This window comes from Lutra lutra, chromosome 3, assembly GCF_902655055.1.
Source record: "Lutra lutra chromosome 3, mLutLut1.2, whole genome shotgun sequence".
NCBI lineage: Eukaryota > Metazoa > Chordata > Mammalia > Carnivora > Mustelidae > Lutra > Lutra lutra.
The window spans coordinates 182,702,601-182,719,171 of record NC_062280.1 but is presented as its reverse complement, the minus strand read 5'-3'; the positions used below and the strand labels follow the sequence as shown (position 1 = coordinate 182,719,171).

At 36.1% G+C, this 16,571-nt stretch overlaps 1 protein-coding gene across 2 annotated transcripts in view; it reads right to left on the bottom strand.

Annotated features, from left to right (window-relative positions):
• GPC5 (glypican 5) overlaps positions 1 to 16,571 on the bottom strand; it is a 1,410,504-nt gene that overhangs the window by 1,245,094 nt on the left and 148,839 nt on the right. The gene's annotated exons all lie outside the window — the stretch shown is intronic.

Here is a 16,571-nt window from a genome sequence, read left to right as displayed (position 1 = left end):
GAGCCTGGTGGTGGGTATTAAGGAGGGCACATATTGCATGGAGCAATGGGTGTGGTGCATAAACAATGAATCTTGGAACACTGAAAAAATAAAATTAAATAAAAAAAAAACTTTATTCATTTATTTGAGAGATAGACAGTGAGAGAGAACATGAGAAGGGAGAAGGTCAGAGGGAGAAGCAGACTCCCCGTGGAGCTGGGAGCCCGATGCAGGACTTGATCCCACGACTCCAGGGTCATGACCTGAGCCGAAGGCAGTCACTCAACCAAGTGAGCCACCCAGGCACCCTAGCTAAGAGGTTCTGGTTCATGGTCTGTCATGAGAATGCAGTTAAGACGTTAGCCAGGGACGCTGACATTTAAAGGCTGGACTGGACTGGGAGATCTGCTTCCGAGAAGGCTTGCTCACAAAGCCACAGGAAGACAGCCTCGGTTCCTTGCTGCCGTGACAGAAGGCTTGTCACTTGCTACAAGGACTTCTCTGTAGGGCTGCTTGAGCATCCTCATAACATGGCAGCTAGCTTATCCCCAAGTAAGTGATCCAAGATGAGAGAGAGAAAGGCAAAAGCCACAATACTGGTCTTTAGAGATGCAAGCAAAGAAATCCCACACTATCACTTCTGCCTCTTTCTATTTATTAGAAGCAAGTCACTAAATCCAGCTCAGACTCAAGGAGAAGAGGACTAGGCTCCAGCTTTTGAAAGAAGGGTCAAAGAATTCGTGGACATATTTTGAACCATCAACTGTAGCCTCCAAGATGTTGACATAAGGGTTTAAGGTGTCAGGAGTTCATGAGTTCATTTCCTACAGCCCATTTTAGAGCTACTGTGAAACCAAGAGATTTTTTAAGAGCCCATGGTAACAAGCATTTGGAAGAAGAAGTTCATTGTCCCACCAGTGCCATTTTCTCTTGGACAGAGTTTCATAAGAGAAGCTTGTCACAGGAAAGAGCTTAAGAGGACAGACCATCTAAAGGTTTTCCACATAGTACACAGAGGACGAGAGGAAGAAAACCAGAGAACAGTCTGTGAGGAGTCAGCTACCCAGGGAGGCATCAACAGCAGCCAGGGAAAGTAGAAAAATAGAACAGTAGCTCTCAGAGGACGAAGTCCATAAGCCCCAGGGGCTTTTCTCCAAGGGGACTTCTTTCCAAAAGACCAAGGCACAGCAAAGCCTGTGGCACTGAAGGAGTAGAAAGACAATTTCTGTTTCCAATAGTTCTTTTCCTACGTTTAATTGCCCAAAGATCCAACTACTTCTACAACTCTCCTCTGACAGCTAAGTGACTAAAAGGAAGATCACATCAAACAGCCTGTCAGTCAGCTTATAACAAGCAAAAGAATCCAGATAGTACGGAGAGAGATAAGAACCAAGGATCCCATTTTCTGGGGAACCTGAGCCTCAGCAGGAGAGCACGCCCCCCACCATACCCCCAGCCTCTGTAAGGGGGCAAGGAAGGACATGGAATACAGAATCTAAGCAAAGATTCTGACCCTGGTGAAGTAGGGAAACATAAGTAGGTTTTTTCACAGGCAGATAGGAAAAAAAGAAGAAGAAGAAGAAGAAAAAGAAAGAAGAAGAAGAAGAACAACAACAACAACATTGCTGATGGAACAGAGACTGAAAGCTGTAAGCGATCAGCTGTGAATCTGTGAAGTGTGACACTGAAAGTTTTATGTAAATTCAAGACATTTAGAAATTGAGTTGGTGGCTTGCAGCTGAATTTGCCTGTGGAAGGCAATGACAGGATTCTGCTTGCTCTTTGCTTCTGCGGTATTCTGGCTGGGCTATGTATCAGTATGGCGGTGGTTTCCAAAACAAGGGGCTCCTTTCCACCACCCCAGCTCTCAGCAGACTCGGGTAAGACTTCCCTGTACTGTGAGCTCAGAAGTGTACCGTCAACCTCCTGCTGCTAATCCCTGAGAGTCTCAGCAACCCACAGGGTGCCTTGAATTTGGCACACAACTTTGTAAACTGAAAATTTCCTCAAAAATCTCCATACTCAAAGCTGTTACCTGCTGGGAACCTGACCCATACAACAAGCATATTTCCCCAGTTTTGCTTATTTTAAGTAGTTTTCGTTTTTTCTGTTTCTTACACTTTTCCCAACCTATTTTTAGCCTCTGACTTTGCCTCTCAGGACATATCTACTTACTTCTTCATTGATATTTTTTACATGATCAGTTCTTATACTGAATAAATGGGGCCTCAATCACTGAATTATCGACATTTAAATAATCTGATTTAATACTGTTTCAGTTGTTATTCCTTCTATTCTCTTAGAACTGCTTTGGGTGCTGAAAGTAACGTGGCAACTAGAAAGCATGAAAACCATAATGGATATGGTATAAAAATAGTTTTTCAAACGTGTAGCCACTTATAAGCATACCCTTAAAGAAAATAGCTCCATTATTCAAAATATTAGTAATGGGAAAAGCCACTGCTTTCTCATTTTGTAGCCACCAAATTGGCATCATACATATTCTATTTCATCAAAACTAAAAAAAAAAAAAAAAACTTTTTAAGGAATGACCAATTAACATATAGAGAGGAACAAAAAAAAGCTGCCGGCTATTGCATGAAGCATCGTACAGCTAGTCAGTAGAACTTTCCCACCAGAGTATAGTTTTAACATGCATATAAAATGTTGTGCTCTCCTAGGGAAAAAAAAAAAAATTCTCAGCTAGCTCAAGTGTATTTTCTGGGTAGCTCTGTTATTCTCCACGTCCCTATTTTCCACTTGCAAATAGCTCTTCTAAAAATGCATTTTCAATGTGCTCTATCTTTAAATGGGTGGTACTAAGACTTTTTAAAGTGTCAATTAGCAGGAAGCTTCAAATCCATGAACAAACAAGAAACTGACTCATGTAAGGTTCCTATTTCATTTATTTCAATAAATGTGATCAGTTAGAAACTTAACTATTTTATACTTTAATTCAGGAGAACTTCTTTTAAAAAAGAAAGAAAATGTAATGGGATTTTTTTTTCTTTCTGGATTTGAATACTCACCAACAAATTCAATGTAGTAAAATGGTTGGAGGAAGAAGAGCTCTAGGGTTTGAGACAGAATATTCATAGAAAGTAAAACTTCAGAAATTGTGGTCACAAACTGCCTGAGTAATCACATATTTCTGACTACAGTATATCCTGCTACTGTTCCTCAGTCCTCATTCCAGCATGGACTTTGAACCACGATCTTTCTCAAACAAGGCTGGCAGCAAAGTTTTTTGGAGAACTTTCCAGCAAAACAAATTCCATAGCTGCATGCCAGAGTCTGGATGCCAACTGTCCAAGATGATGCCTGACAACCCTGTATTTTTAAACTGCACTGAGGGAACTCCAGGATCCAATAATGCCTGGCAGTAAGGGCTTTAAGTATTCAGTAGTTGTATGAGAACATGGCCAGGGTCCAAGTTATGATTTAAAGTGATACTGGGCAAATTACTTAACCTTCACAATTCAGATAATTTATTCATGTAGTGGCGGAAATTCTTTTATCTTCATGGCAAATGAGAGGCAAAAATGATATTAATGTTCGCTGCATAATAGGCATGAACATTCTTCCTCTCGATATGGCATTTCTATGGCTTTCTAACATTTTTGCTCTGATTTCTGATAAACTGTTTTCTGATTGCATATTCATTCTTACTTCTTGCTGAAAGAGACTTAATCTTTTTTTTTTTTTAAGATTTTATTTATTTATTTGACAGAGAGAAATCACAAGTAAGCAGAGAGGCAGGCAGAGAGAGAGAGGAGGAAGCAGGCTCCCTGCTGAGCAGTAAGCCCGACGTGGGGCTCGAACCCAGGACCTGGGATCATGACCTGAGCCGAAGGCAGCGGCTTAACCCACTGAGCCACCCAGGCGCCCCTGAAAGAGACTTAATCTTAAGGCTCGAGTAACTGGTTCCTTGCTGGCCCTATTGTTGACCCCATTAGACTCAAACTCCACAAAACCATCTTTGTCTCCTGCATTTCCATTAATGTGTCACCTGATTCTGACAGTTGTCATTGCCTGAATCATCTGGTTCTGGTTTACTTTTACCTTGTACACAGTTGGAATCACCGAGTATGTTAGCGCTCAATAATATCTTATTTTTTATTTCGGAAACTAAAGACCAGACAGTTTAAGTGACTCATGATGTCACCTCGCTCATGAGAGACCAGAAGCCAAATCTCCATATTTCCAATTTGCATTCTTGAACTACTTAGCTTCAAAGGAATCCCAGAAAACAAAATCACAAATTAGAATTTAGTTGTGCCTCAAAATGCAGACAAATTTTTTAATGTTTCTTACATTATATTTACGAATCTTAAAATTCTAAATTTAAAAAAGAATAAGGTAAATATTTAGCCACGAAGATAGTATGTCTTTTTTTACTTTTTGCAATTTTTGAGACAACTTTCAGGAGTTTCATCAACTTTATCTATTTTACAAAGATGAGAAAATAAGTGGCAGGATGTAGTGACAAAGTGGAAAAAAGATGTAGGTACAGGGACACATATGCACATACACATACATACACGCGTGCGCACCCACACACACAACAAAATTCTGAGGAAAGACAAAGTTTCATTTTTATTGTACTACTTACTTTCTCATTTGAGTCTATTTCAACTTAATCTTGACACATTTATCTATGCAGGAGGTTATCTATAACCAAGTCTTTCTTCAACCTTCACTCATGTTCAAGAACATAAACTGATTTTAATGTGTTTTTCTAATATATAATTAGGACATTTATTCTGATAATGTTACTAGAAAAATTAAAATTAAAATTAAAAATTATTCTGGTAATTTTGATAATTTTGATAAAAATTAAAATTAAAAAATTATTCTGATACTGTTACTAGAAAACATTATCAATATATGATTTTACGTGTTCAAATACCAGAGAGGAAATAATATCAAGTCTTTACTGACTATACATCTAAACTTTTGAGTTCTTAAAATTTTATCATTTCATATAGTGATGAGTCATTAAATATGGGGTTTTTTTTAAAGATTTTATTTATTTATTTGACAGGGAAAGAGAGCACAAGTAAGCAGAGCAGCAGGCAGAGGGAGAGGGAGAAGCAGGCTCCCCACTGAGCAGAGAACCCAATGTGGGGCTCAATCCCAGGACCCCGGGATCATGACCTGAGCCCAAAGGCAGACTCTTAACCAACTGAGCCACCCAGGCACCCCATTAAATATGTTTTTGAATGAAAACAGTGAATAGCTTTAAAGAGACTCACTTCATTACTTTTTACCATGCATGATTCCAGGAAATAACCCAAAAATATTCCCATTATGGTAGCCATCTTCCCTGCATTGTTCTAATGATGAGACAAGAAATGATCTGTACTTGGCAAGTTGCATTATAAAATATGCAATAATAAAGCACGTTATGAGTAGCTACCTTAAATAGATTCAACATTGCCCAGGCAAATGTGCTTGCACCACTGTTTTCCAAGTGAGGGAACAAACAAGAACCAGCCTCTGAGTCTACCTCATCATTCTCAGATGAACGCTTGACAACTCTACTTTGCAAACCAGGAACTAGGTTGTGTATCCCTGGACCTAAGTTAAATACAGTTCATCCACCTCTTTATAGTTAACCTGGTTTGTCAGCACCCACTTCCTTCCTAGAATATTAGGGAAATTATAGGAAAATTAAAGAAGTGGTGGAGGCCATTTTTCTGCAACTTCTCTTGCTACTGCCAGAATGTCTCAGTTAAGTGAAGTTGTATTGACTGTTGCTTCAGTTTACACCAACATACTTCTTGACTCTGGATTTTTCATAATAACTGTAATAAAACAAAGGTTTAGGAGTAAATGTAGGTCCCCAGATTGACAAATGGATCAAAAAAAAAAAAAAAAGCACAATGTAAGAACTGAAAAAAGCTGATATTGCACAATATGGAGAAGTAAAATTTCTTTCTGCTGGTGTAAGGTTATTAAGAATTTCTTATAGAAATTTCTTGAGAGAAATTTCCTTTAATCCAAGATGATTTCATTCTATTTTATGATGTAAAACATGTATTTTTACACATAAAAATTTCATAATTGTTTTGTCAGTTGGCAAGATTAAAAGCTGAAAATAAAAGAAAAACAAAAAGAATGCCAGACATTCTCTATTAATGGTGAGATCCCACACTTCTCCCCATTTCACTGCAAGTGGACAAAGCAGAAAAGGCTCTAAATATTTTTTTCTCTCTGTGAGACAATTCAAGGAATTTACAGAGAGTTAAAATCAAAATGTCTCTCTCCAAATATAGAAAAAAGGGCATTAGTTGTGTTTGTATGTAATCATCAATTAAAAGTTGACATTAACTCCATGTATGAAATAAACTCTGACTTAACTATCCAAGAATAACAACCGCCATTTTATAAAATAGTTGCTTGTGAGAAGTGCAAAGACCAGAAGTACTAAAAATAAAGCTAAGTACAATAAGAATTTGAGATGTTTTATACAGACGTAAATATTGGACAGACAAGGGAGATAAGAGAGAATAATCAGTTAGAAAAACAAAAGCAAACACCAAGGCAATTGTGTTTTTTTTTAAAAAAATAGGTTATTGACTTTATATATAATAGAAACTAATTAGAGAGTAATATACTTTTCTAATTAACATTTTATGTGGCTAAGAGACTTAACGCTTTCTAAATGTCAATTCCAGAGGGACCTAGAATTCTGAATGCCAACCTCATCAGTGTATATGTCCCTCCTAATGGTCGATCAAACCACAGCCACAATGGAAGTGAAACAATTTCAAAACTGTGACTGATGTATCTGGAAATCCCAGATGATAGCTCTAAACTCTAAAAAATAACTTAGAGAAAACTCATCCATTATAGGAATTTCAAACATTTCAAAGTTAGATATTACTGGGCTCAAATTCAAGCTCTAACGTTTACTAACTGAAAACATTAGAGCTTGGATAACTGTTTCAAACCATATATTCTCAAATATCAAGTGGAAATTATCAAACGACCCCTGTGAGATAGGTGAGTGGATTAAATAACATGATCATGAGTATTTCATAAACAGCTATAAATTTTAAATGTTTCCTGATTATGACAGAAATGCTCACTATACAAAACGTGTGGATGAAAAATTTTAAATGAATAAATAAACTCAGTAAGTAACCATAGTTAATTTTCTATTTGTCAAGCTGGATATAAACAGACATAATTTTAAGTTCTTGTGATTATTTTTATACTCAGAAAGTTGATTGAATACATATTTTAATATGTCAATATGTCTCGTGCATTTTATTATTTTCCTTTAATAGGGAATTAATCACACTATTTATATTCACTTAAGTTCATATTTTATTCTTTCATTATTTTGTTACATTTAAAACTTTCTTCTTTCTAGATTCTTGAACATGCATTCTCATCAGGAGATATACAGATTGTGTCTGTTATCAAAATTTCAAGGTAGGGGGATGAATTAAAATATATATATATATATATATATATATATATATATATATATATGTATCTTAAAAGGCTCTTTACAAGTGATAATAAAAGCAATGTTTAGAAATACTGAATGATAAATGATTTTAGGGTATAATATGAAGTGTAGAAAATCTAGGTGTTTGGGGGAAATGTTTAATCTACTAGCATAATATTGATATCAATTGCTAAAGAAAACATCTTTCCCCCAAAATTTAAAATGACACTTTTATGTCCTAAAGTTTAACTATTTTTTTAGTTGCTCAACTCTCTTTGTATTCTGCCTCAGTTTTCACTTGTATTAATTTTTAACAGAGTTTACAGTGTGTATTTTACATATTATAAAACTTTTTAAAATTATTTATTTAGTTATTTTCAGTTAACCGTATTCATTGTTTTTGCACCACACCCAGTTCTCCATGCAATCCGTGCCCTCTCTGATACCCACCACCTGGTTCCCCCAACCTCCCACCCCCCGCCGCTTCAAACCCCTCGGATTGGGGCGCCTGGGTGGCTCAGTGGGTTAAGCCGCTGCCTTCGGCTCAGGTCATGATCTCAGGGTCCTGGGATCGAGCCCCGCATCGGGCTCTCTGCTCAGCAGGGAGCCTGCTTCCTCCTCTCTCTCTGCCTGCCTCTCTGCCTGCTTGTGCTCTCTCTCTGTCAAATAAATAAATAAATAAATCTTTAAAAAAAAAAAAAACCCTCGGATTGTTTCTCAGAGTCCATAGTCTCTCATGGTTCACCTCCCCTTCCAATTTCCCCAACTCCCTTCTCCTCTCTAACTCCCCTTGTCCTCCATGCTATTTGTTATGCTCCACAAATAAGTGAAACCATATGATAATTGACTTTCTCTGCTTGACTTATACATATTATAAAATTTCATAGATAGGGACGCCTGGGTGGCTCAGTGGCTTAAAGCCTCTGCCTCCAGCTCAGGTCATGATCCCAGGGTCCTTGGATTGAGCCCCGCATTGGGCTCTCTGCTCAGCAGGGAGCCTGCTTCCTCCTCTCTCTCTCTCTCTCTCTCTGCCTGCCTCTCTGCCTACCTGTGATCTCTGTCAAATAAAATAAAATCTTTTTTAAAAAAATTTCATAGATATACCTTACATTAAATAAGAAATAAAATACAGTATACATAACTTGCTGTGTAAAACTAACTTTAAGATAAGCACTGGTGACCATTTTGGTTCATACTAATCTTTAACAAATACACATGATATTAAAGACAAAATATTTGGAAAATTCTGAAAAAGAATCTTTACTGTAGTAAAACACTACAGCTGCATCTATCATTCAATAATAGCTCTAATTTATTCCTAGCAATATGACATATGACTCAGGACTTCACATATATATATATAAAAATCTTGTTAGGTGACTAGCTGTACACCACTAGGGATCATATCTTGATATTTCAAGTATGTCCAAAAATGTAATGTATGTATTTTATGTATTTTATATTTCCATAAAATATAATTTTATCTCAGTTTTTATAGATTTCTTAAGACAAGATTAGTACAGAAGCCTTGAGTAACTTAACATCACTTCAACAGTTTGAATTCTGGAAATCTCATGGGAAAGGTTACCTTAAGACAGTTACAAGGATTGTCTCCCACATACGAAGAAACTGCTGATCTCTTTGAAGCATAATTTGTTCAGCTTCTCAAACTTTAATGAGCATAGGAATCACTTGGGAAAATTTGTTAAAATACAGATTCTGTGTATTCAAACCTGAGTTCCAACAACTTAAAATAGACTATTATGTGCACAGGGTAACATGTATGAACCTCATGGTAACCACAAAGCAAAAACTTACCATAAATAAACAAAAGAAAGTAAGAAAGGAATCTAAACATAACACTAAAGAAAATCATTAAGCCACAAGAGAAAAAGAGAAGAAATTGAGAAGAATTATATAAACAGCCAGAAAATAATTTTAAAAATTACAATAAGTACATATGTATCAATAATGACTTTAAATATAAATGGACTAAATTCTCCAACCAGAAGACACAGAGTGGCTAAATAAATTAAAAAACAAGATAAACTGGGATGTCTGGGTGACTCAGCCAGTTGACCACCGGACTCTTGATTTCAACTCAGGTCATGATCTCAGGGTCCTGAGATCAAGCCCTACAACTGGCTCCACACTCAGCAGAGTCTGATTGAGATTCTCCCCCTCCCAATTTCTCTGTCCCTGACCTTCACTTGACTGTGTGTGCAAGCTCAGTCTCTGTCTCTAAAATAAATAAATCTTTACATAAATATATAAATAAAAATTAAAAATGAGATAAATCTATATACTTTCTACAAGAAACTTGCTTCAGGTATAAGGACATACACAGATTGAAAGTAAAGGGATGGAAAAAGATATTCCATGCAAATGGGTACAAAAAGAAAGCTGGTATAGCTAAACTCATATCATACAAAATTAACTTTAAAACAAAGACTGTAATAAAAGACAAAGAGGAATACTGCATAATGATAAAAGACTCAATCCAATAAGATATAATATTTATAAATATGTATGGACTCAACATAAAATTACTAAAATGTATAAAGCAAGTATGTTATGTTAATACATAAAGGGAGAAACTGATAGCAATACAATGTAGTAGGGAATTTTCACACCCCACTTACTGGAATGGATATATCATCCAGGAAGGAAATCAATATGGAAACACTGGCCTTAAGTTAAATTAAGTATATGGAACATTCCAGCTTTATGTATATGTAGAACATTCCACCCAAAAGCAGCAGAATACACATTTTTCTCAAAAGTGCCATGGAACATTCTCCAGAAGAGGTTGCATTTTATACCATGAAAGAAATTCAAGATTAAAATCATATCAAACATTTTTTTCCATCCATTACAACATGAAACTAGAAATCAAATACAAGAAGAAACTGGAACAACTACAACTACATGGACATTAAACAACATGTCACTGACTGAACAACTGTTAGGTCACAGAAGAAATCAAAGAAGAAAAAACACTTACAAATAACCTCAAAATCTATGGGATGCAGCGAAAATGACTTTAAGAGAAAAATTCAAAGCAATACAGGCCAACCTCAAAAAACAAGAGAAATCTCAAATAAACAATTTAACTTTACACCTAAAGGAACTAGAAAAAGAACTAGAACATACAAAGCCCAAAGATAGAGAATGAAGGAAATAAAGATCAAGTGGAAATAAATTAAATAGGGACTAAAAAGACAATAAAAAAAGATCAATGAAACTGAGAGATGATTCTTTGAAAAAATAAATTTAACAAACTTTTAGCTAGATTCACCAAGACAACAAAGAGAGGGTTCAAATAAATAAAAACAGAAATTAAAGAGAACCCACAACTGATAACACAGAAATACAAAGGATCATTAAAAGACTATTATGAATAATTATATGCCAAAAAATTAGAAAACCTAGAAGAAATGGATAAATTCCTAAAAATTTATAATCTTTTAAGATTTAATCATGAAGAAATGGGGAATCTGAACGGACCAATTACCGGTAAGAAGTCTGAATCAGTAACTGAAAATCTTGGTCCAGGACCAAATGTCTTCACTGGTAAATTCTACCAAACACTCAAAGAAGATTTACTACTTGCCCTTCTCAAATTGTTCCCCAAAAAATGAAGAGGAGGAAAAGCTTCCAAACACATTTTATGAGGCTAGCATTACTCTGATACCAAAATCAGAAAAAGACATTGCAAAAAAATATAATTACAGGCCAATATCCCTAATGAATACAGATGTAAAAATCCTCCACAAAATGTTAGCAAAATGAATTGAATGATAGATTAAAGGGATCATACAGCATGATCAGTCAAGTGGGATTTATTCCAGGGATGCAAAGATGAAGCAATATCCACAAGTCAAATCAGTTTGATACACCACATTAATAAAGTAAAAGATAAAAATCATATCAAAAATGCAGAAAAAGCATTTCACAAAATTCAACATTAATTTATGGTAAGAATTCTCAACAAAGTGGGTATAAAACAAAAACAAACAAACAAAAAAACAAAGTGGGTATAGAAAGAATGTACCTCAATATATTCAGGCTATAAATGGCAAACCCATAGCTAACATAATACATACAAAACATCAGACATACGAATGATTTCAGCTTTTCTCCTAAGATCAGGAACAAGGCAATGATGCCCACAATCCCCATTTTTATTCAAAATAGTATTGTAAGTCCTAGCTACAGCAATTAGGAAAGAAAAATAAATAAAAACATCCAGATTGGAAAGGAAGAAGTAACACTATCATTATCTGCAGATGACATGATATTATATATGGAAAGCCCTAAAAACTCCACCAAAACAAAAGAATAAATGAATTTAGTAAAGTTGCAAGATACAAAATTAATATACAAAAATGTGTTGTGTTTCTATACATGAATAACAATCAAAAAAAGAGAAATCAAGAAAACAATCCCATTTACAATCACATCAAAAAGAATAAAATGCCTAAAGAATAAATTTAACCAAATTTTACCTTTTAACCAAGGTAAAAGACCTGTGCACTAAAAATTATAAGACATTGAGATAGGGATTGAAGATGACAATGGTAAATGGAAAAATATTCCATGTTCATGGATTGGAAGAATTAATATTGTTCAAAGTTCCATACTACCCAAAGCAGTCTACAGATTCAATGCAATCCATGTCAAAATTCCAATGGCATTTTTTGTAGAAGTAAAACAAACAATTCTAAAAACTGTAAGGAACCACTTAAGACCCCATATGGCCAAAACAATCTTGAAGAAGAAAAACAAAGCTGGAGGAATCATACGCCCTGATTTCAAACTACACTCAACAGTATGGTATTGGAATAAAAAAGATAGAAAGATCAATGGAATAAAGAGCCCCAAATTAAAGCCATGTATATAAAGTCAATTAATTTATAACAAAGGAGGCAAGAATATACAAAGGAGAAAGGACAATCTCAATAAATGGTGTTGGGAAAACTTTACTTGAAAAGAATGAAACCAGAACACTATCTTACAGTATACATAAAAATCAATTCAAAATTAATTAAAGACTTGGGGCGTCTGGGAGGCTCAGCTCAGTGGGTTAAAGCCTCTGCCTTCGGCTCAGGTCATGATCCCAGAGTCCTGGTTTGGAGACCCCCATGGGGCTCTCTGCTCAGCAGGGAGCCTGCTTCCCTTCCTCTCTCTCTCTGCCTGCCTCTCTGCCTACTTGTGATCTCTGTCAAATAAATAAACAAAATCTTCTAAAAAAAATTAATTAAAGACTTGAATGTTAGATCTGAAACCATAAAACTCTAGAATAAAACAGGCAGCAAGTTCTTTGACATGGGTCTTAATGTTGTTTTTTTGTTTTTGTTTTTGTTTTTGGACCCAACTCCAAAGGCTAGGGAAACAAAAGCAAAAATAAACAAATGGGAGTACATCAAACTGAAAACCTGCATCGTGAAGTATACTATCAACAACAACAACAAAAAAAGCCGACCTACGAAATGGGAGAAGATATTCGCAAATAATATATCCAATAAGAGGTTAATATACAAAGTATATAAAGAAATTACACAACTCAATAACAAAAAAACAAACTGATTAAAAGATGGATAAAGGCCAAAGATAGACATTTTCCCAAAAGAGACATACAGATGGCCAACAGGCACACGAGAAAATGTTCAACATCACTAATCATCAGGGAAATAAAAATCAAAACCACAATGGATATCACCTTACACCTATTAGAAGGGCTATTATCAAAAAGACAAGAAATAACAAGTGTTGACAAAGATTTGGGGAAAAAGGAACCTTTGTGCACTGTTGGTGGGAATGCAAACTGGTGTGGCCACCGTGGGAATGAGTATAGGTGTTTCCTGAAAAAATAAAAAATAGAGCTATCATTTGATCCAGCAATTCCACTTCTGGTTATCTATCTGAAGAAAGCAAAAACACTAATTCAGAGAGATACATGCATACCTCTGCTCACTGTGCCATTATTTATAACAGCCAAGATACAGAAATAACCTAAGTGTCTATCCATAAATGAATGGATAAAGATGTGAGGGGTGTGTGTGTGTGTGTGTGTGTATCTATATATCTAGATAGATAGTCATAATATATATAGATATATATAATGAAATACTACTCAGCCATAAAGAAAGAGTAAGATCTTGCCACTTTCAACAGCATGGATGGACTTTAAGGATACTATGTTAAGTGAAGTAAGACAGAGAAAGGCAAATATCCCATGATTTCACTGACTTGTGGAATCAAAAAAGAAATAAAATAAGAGAATGGTCAAGTTTCATTCTTCTACATATAGCTGTCCAGTTTTCCCAGCACCATTTATTGAAGAGACTGTCTTTTTTCCACTGTATATTTTTTCCTATTTTGTCGAAGATTATTTGACCATAGAGTTGAGGAACCGTATCTGGGCTCTCTACTCTGTTCCACTGGTCTATGTGTCTGTTTTTATGCCAGAACCATGCTGTCTTGGTGATCACAGCTTTGTAGTAAAGCTTGAAATCAGGTAATGTGATGCCCCCAGTTTTATTTTTGTTTTTCAACATTTCCTTAGCAATTCGGGGTCTCCTCTGGTTTCATACAAATTTCTGGATTATTTGCTCCAGCTCTTTGAAAAATACCAGTGGAATTTTGATCGGAATAGCATTAGAAGTATAGATGGCTCTAGGCAGTATAGACATTTTAACAATGTTTATTCTTCTGATCCAAGAGCATGGAATGGTCTTCCATCTTTTTGTGTCTTCTTCAATTTCTTTCATGAGTGTTCTGTAGTTCCTCGAGTACAGATCCTTTACCTCTTTGGTTAGGTTTATTCCCAGGTATCTTATGGTTCTTGGTGCTATAGTAAATGGAATCAATTCTCTAATTTCCCTTTCTGTATTTTCATTGTTAGTGTATAAGAAAGCCACTGATTTCTGTACATTGACTTTGTATCCTGCCACGTTGCTGAATTGCTATATGAGTTCTAGCAGTTTGGGGGTGGAGTCTTTTGGGTTTTCCATATAAAGAATCATGTCTTCCTGCGAAGAGAGAGAGTTTGACTTCTTCATTGCCAATTCGGATACCTTTTATTTCTCTTTGTTGTCTGATTGCTGTTGCTAGGACTTCTAATACTATGTTGAACAAGAGTGGTAAGAGTGGGCATCCTTGTCGTGTTCCTGATCTCAGCGGGAAGGCTGCGAGCTTTTTCCCATTGAGGATGATATTTGCTGTGGGTCTTTCATAGATAGATTCTATGAGGTTCAGGAATGTTCCCTCTATTCCTATACTTTGAAGCGTTTTAATCAGGAACGGATGCTGGATTTTGTCAAATGCTTTTTCTGCATCAATTGAGAGGACCATGTGGTTCTTCTCTCTTCTCTTATTAATTTGTTCTATCACACTGATTGATTTGCGAATGTTGAACCATCCTTGTAGCCCAGAAATGAATCCCACCTGGTCATGGTGGATAATTTTTTTAATGTGCTGTTGGATCCACAAAAATAAACTCAAAATGGATAAAAGACCTCAATGTGAGACAAGAATCCATCAGAATCCTAGAGGAGAACATAGGCAGTAATCTCTTCGATATCAGCCACAGCAACTTCTTTCAAGGTATGTCTCCAAAGGCAAAGGAAACAAAAGCCAAAATAAACTTTTGGGACTTCATCAAAATCAAAAGCTTCTGCACAGCAAAGGAAACAGTCAAGAAAACAAAGAGGCAACCCACGGAATGGAGAAGATATTTGCAAATGACAGAACAGACAAAAGGTTGATATCCAGGATCTATAAAGAACTCCTCAAACTCAACACACACAAAACAAACAATCATATCAAAAAATGGGCAGAAGATATGAACAGGCACTTCTCCAGTGAAGACATACAAATGGCTATCAGACACATGAAAAAATGCTCATCATCACTAGCCATCAGGGACATTCAAATTAAAACCACATTGAGATACCACCTTACACCAGTTAGAATGGCCAAAATTAGCAAGACAGGAAACAACATGTGTTGGAGGGGATGTGGAGAAAGGGAACCCTCTTACACTGTTGGTGGGAATGCAAGTTTGTGCAGCCTCTTTGGAGAACAGTGTGGAGATTCCTCAAGAAATTAAAAATAGAGCTTCCCTATGACCCTGCAATTGAACTACTGGGTATTTACCCCAAAGATACAGATGTAGTGAAAAGAAGGGCCATCTGTACCCCAATGTTTATAGCAGCAATGGCCACGGTTGCCAAACTGTGGAAAGAACCAAGATGCCCTTCAATGGACGAATGGATAAGGAAGATGTGGTCCATATACACTATGGAGTATTATGCCTCCATCAGAAAGGATGAATACCCGACTTTTGTAGCAACATGGACGGGACTGAAAGAGATTATGCTGAGTGAAATAAGTCAAGTAAAGAGAGTCAAGTATCATATGGTTTCACTTATTTGTGGAGCATAGCGGGTATCATGGAGGACAAGAGGAGTTAGGAGAAGGGAGTTGGGGGAAATTGGAAGGGGAGGTGAACCATGAGAGACTATGGACTCTGAAAAACAATCTGAGGGGTTTGAAGTGGCGGGGGGTGGGAGGTTGGGGGATCCAGGTGGTGGGTATTGGAGAGGGCACGGACTGCATGGAGCACTGGGTGTGGTGCAAAAACAAGGAATACTGTTATGCTGAAAAAAAATTAAATTAAAATAAATTAATTAATTAATTAATTAAAAAAAAAGAAACAAACAAAACCAAACCCAGGCTCATAAAGAGAACAGTCTGGTAGCTACCAGAGGAGAGAGGTTTAGGAGAATGCAAAATGGGTAAAGGGAATTAAGTTGTACAAACTTCAAACTGAGTGATGGACATTAAGGAGGGCACATGATAATGATGAGCACTGGGTATTACATAAGAGTGATCAATCACTGACCTCTACCTCTAAAATTAATAATACAGTATATTTTCATTAATTGAATTTAAATAAAAAATGAAAAAATAAAGAATAGTACATTTTGCTTTTCAAAAGTGAAAAAAAGATGTATAAACTTCTAGTTATAAAATAAGTCAGTCACATGAGTGTAGTGCACTGCACAAGGCATAGTGTTAATGACATCATATTGACTTTGTAAGGCAACAGAGGGTAATTAGACTT